This window comes from Callorhinus ursinus, unplaced genomic scaffold (assembly GCF_003265705.2).
Source record: "Callorhinus ursinus isolate GAN/ISIS: 27379988/994484 unplaced genomic scaffold, GSC_fseal_2.0 scaffold8, whole genome shotgun sequence".
In the NCBI taxonomy this organism is placed as follows: Eukaryota; Metazoa; Chordata; class Mammalia; order Carnivora; family Otariidae; genus Callorhinus; species Callorhinus ursinus.
In genome coordinates, this window is record NW_027397070.1 from 48,612,340 (window position 1) to 48,616,491 (window position 4,152).

The 4,152-nt window shown below is 52.3% G+C and overlaps 1 long non-coding RNA gene across 1 annotated transcript; it reads left to right on the forward strand.

Moving 5' to 3' along the window:
* Nucleotides 1-365: 365 nt before the first annotated feature.
* On the forward strand, nt 366-3,913 carry LOC141373184 (uncharacterized). Its single transcript, XR_012378888.1, has 3 exons — nt 366-847; nt 2,357-2,988; nt 3,246-3,913. It is a non-coding gene; the product is annotated as an uncharacterized lncRNA (long non-coding RNA).
* The last annotated feature ends 239 nt before the right edge of the window (nt 3,914-4,152 follow it).

Sequence of the window (4,152 nt, forward strand, 5' to 3'; positions counted from 1 at the left end):
AGATTTGCTGTGCCTGTGCGCAGAAGGAACTGATAAATGCCGTTGCAGTTGCCATGGGGACAGGAGGCTATCAGAATGGCCTTGTGATCCGCAGCCTCTCAGCGCGGCAGGCTCTCGCTCTGCCTCCTGCCCCTCCTCCCTCCAGTCAGTGAGATGGTGAAATAAATGTTCTGGAAAAAGGTTAACCCTGCCTGCTCTGGTTCCAAAGCCGAGAGAAGCTTAACCTCGAAGCACTTCCCGGGCCTGAAGTGGCAGCCGGGACCGCCGGCCTCAGCGCCGTCCCAGGCGGGTCACCACACCCCCGCCCCCACCGCCCCCCCCCCCCCCCCCCCCCCCCACCCCCCCCCCCCCCCCGCCGGCCCGGCTTCCTGCTCCCTGGGGGCTTTCACCAAGCTGTATTTTTAATAGAGCTTTTCAGCGAGCCCGAGTGTAAGTCTTTGAGTCATCAAAACCCGGATGTAAACACAGCAGACTTACATTCTGCACGGTTTGCGTGTATTTTATCTTTTTAATAATATTTTGCTGGCAACTTAAAACTGCAAGGATGCCAGCTATTTAGCCAGCCGCTTACATCATGCAGCATCCATCTTAGGGAGAGTGGCTGCCTGCCCTGTCCTGCGCTCGCGCTCTCTCTGTCTCTCTTTCTCTCTCTCCCTACCTTGAGACGGCAGGAAACGTGGGTCTTTCTGAAGCCATTTTATTGCAGGAGAGGCACAACCGAGTCCCTGAGAACCCTGGGTTTAAGAACGAGCATGACGTCACCTTGGGCAACAATAACGGAGGCTATGTTCCTGTCAGGGACGAGACACTGGGGGATCGGAGGTGAAACCGATCTGTCATTGACACTGTGAGTGAGGGCGCACGGGTCCGGATGTGCCCCCCCCCCATTTTGCACAAGCTGCTCTTTGAAACACGGCCTGATTCAATGTACAGAAACAAAATAGCACATTCAGATTTGGTACATGTTCAGGTCTCCAATGCCAACTCTCCGGGTGGCCTGTTTAATGGGGAAAAAAATGAAATACTCCATTCCAGGCAAGGCCCAGGAAGGCCAAAGAGGTTTGGGGATTTATTTACATTGAACAGTATTATTCCTCAACCCCACTTGCTCTTTCCTGAAGGTTTCCTGAACTTAAACCTTTCGTTAACATCCCAGGAAGAGAACATATTTTTCCTGTGGCTTTCAATATTTTCTGCTAAATATATTTCAGCCCACTGTTTATCTAGGGTTTCAGCTTTCAGACCTTTATGTACTTTTGACACCTTGAGGCTGTTCCACTGAAAAATGGTGTATGTTTATTAAAGAGGACTTTATGCGCTGGGCATTAGGGCCAGGGGAAATTTCTGTTTGGGTCTGTCTGTATAAGGAGGGCTTCAGGATGAGATCCAAGTCAGAGCCCTGTTTGGTTTATGAAGCCCTTTCGACAAAGCGGGCCCTACATAGCTCACCCAAACCCTTGAATACCACAGAATGTTGAGCCAAAGGGGCTATTTCTTCATAAGCGCTCGGCTGACACAGAGGCTGGGGCAGGGGAAAAGACGAAAAATCCAAGTTCCTAGAGCTTAGCTGCAGTTTCTTCTAACCCACCTCTCTCTGGGTGTCTGCTTATGATTGTCACACCAGTTCTGGCCAGGGCAACGCACTCTGTCTCGCTGGAATTTCCTGACTTCAAAGTAGCCTCTTCCAAATAAATAAATTAATCAATAAAAGCCATCTGCTTCACCTTGACAGCAGGCTCAGAGCTTGAAGGGGTAGTGTTAAACACGATTTTTAGGAGCAGTTGGCCCTCGAGACTTTTCGGGTGGGTTTTGGCTTGGAATTAAACAGGAGGTAGAGGCACAGATCAGGTGATTCAGAAAGCCCCTCTTTCTCCACAGCACCCCCACCCCCACCCCAGCCACCACCTTCCCCAGACAATCCAGGCAGCTGGGTTTTTGGCTCTGGCAGCTGCTAAGCGTTGGCAAAGCCAAAAGCACATTTCGTGGCGGTGATTCCTTTCCCAAGTTGACGGACATGTTTCTGTGCTGAGCGCAAGGGATGTTTCCTGACTGTGCGCATGAATCAGAGGCTGCGTTTTTCATGCAGGGCTTCTGGTGACAGTTTTAAACTGCAAGAACAAAGCAGATCACGATGAGCCCTATCATCAGGGTCCGGAAATAAAGAATCCATCCGAAAAGCTAGCCACGTATATCTTGGATGTATGATTTTTTTAGGTTTCAAGCATGCCCAAAGCAGCCCGTTCCCCCCGAAGGCGAGGCCCCCTTCCACGATTTCAGACACTGCCCTTCCTCTTTCTCTCCATGTCCTTGTGGTGCTTGCTGATTTGTTGGCTTCAAAGTTCTTCCTTTTTTTCAGCCTTCCTCTCTTCCAAATGGGAAGATTTGCAAAAGCCATCTTGTGGCCCTTGAGTGCCTTCCCAGATGGAGGCCAGCTCCGAACAGCCTGGACACCGCCCGTGCTCTGCCCTGTGACAACAGGGTGACGACAGGGGGACTTGGCGGCACAGCCCCTCTGTACCAGGGCCCGAGGAGCCAGCTTCCCAGAAGTCCATGGATTAGGAAGGTCTGTTGGGGCTGCTTCAGGAGCTGCCAGGGAACAACTCCCTTTTGTTTTGCTGTCTAGCATGTGACCAGAATGCTGCCAGCTAATTTTAACCCCACCAAAGTACTGCTGGAAAAAAAAAAAAAACAAAAAACAAACAAACAAAAAAAACCCCTATCTTGCATCTGGAGAGAGGAACGCAGTGGGCTGGAGAAAAGCTTTTTCAGCCTGTGTTCCTTCCTGTTTCAGTTTCCAGACTTGCATTATCGGTAACCTGAAAAATGATGAGTTTCACCAAATTCCTGGATATTGCACAAGAGGACAATGAGTCTATTTCGGGTGCTGTGATTGTGTCTGGCACAGACCCTGGAAGCTATTGTTTTCGGGAGGGAGAACGCTTTGGGGTTTCCTGGTGCTTTCCTTCTAGGGTCTCAAAGCCCCAAATGGTATGGGGGGGGTGGGGCACTCTCCATGGCAACCGGACCGCCTGCTCTCTCAAAAGACCTGGAGAAGTGGGTGGATGGGTCAATGGGGGGGGGTGGCCGCGGTGGCCCTGGAGGTGTTAAAAAGGTGGGTCCCAGGGAGTGTTTGAAGTGGGACAGCAGGAGCAGGAAGAAGGGAGAGGGCATTTTCACAATAGCTGGGTGGCCCCCTGGGACACAGGCCACCAGCGCTCCAGCTAAATTTCCATATCCGCTTTCAGCCCCAGGAATTAATGGAGGACTTCGTGGGGTTCCTCCCCCTGGATGCATTCCCACGGCGGTTAATTGTTGCTGTCCGGCTGGGTGGCCGATGGCGCTAGTGAAAAGGTACAGAATCTCAGGAGCCAGGAAATGAAGCGGTTTGGGCAAGACAGCGGGCAGCTAGCTCGGCAGCTGCTGGCCAGCCGTTCTGAAACCAGGTAGTGAGATGGTGTCATTACCCCGAGGGTCTACGGTGCCGTCCCAGAAGGTCACATGATGGCGACGAGAGCAAGCGAGGGGAGAGGCCCCAGCGGATGCCGCCGCACTCCCGGCCACCAGGCGCGCGTGGGGGCCGTTGGTCTGACAGCTGCTGAGGGCTTCGGCTGCCTGAAAAGCCATTTGCTCTGGCCTGCCCTGTCTGGCCAACTTCTATGTATTTAAAGGATCCTCGCTGGTCTCTGAGCACCGCCCCCCCATCTCCATCTGAATGGTCAGGCACAGCGACCCTCTCTGGGAAGGCCGGGAGCCTCCCCGGAGACCTTTAGTCCCTCATCTGCCTCCCCACGGCTGTCGTAACCTGCACAGTAGTGGAGATCGGCTGGCAATTCCTAAATTAAGGTTCTGTTTACTCTGCTGTTCCAAAGGCTTGTTTTGAGCAAGATGTTGTGCTTTAATTAAAAAGACGAGAGAGCTCATGAGTAAGTGAAAATATTTTTGAATCTTCACAGAAATGTCTGAATTGGGTTTCTTGTGTTTCACAGTGAGGGGGGTCAGGCTGGTCAGCACTTTTATCTGGGGGACCACTGAAAACTCGTGCTATAAGCTGACAACGGGCTCTTCTGCACAGTAGACTTGGGGGGGTACCCTAAGTCAAAAATGCGTCCCTGCTGCTTCGGCAGGGTTAGCCGGCATCCACGTGTAGTGAGG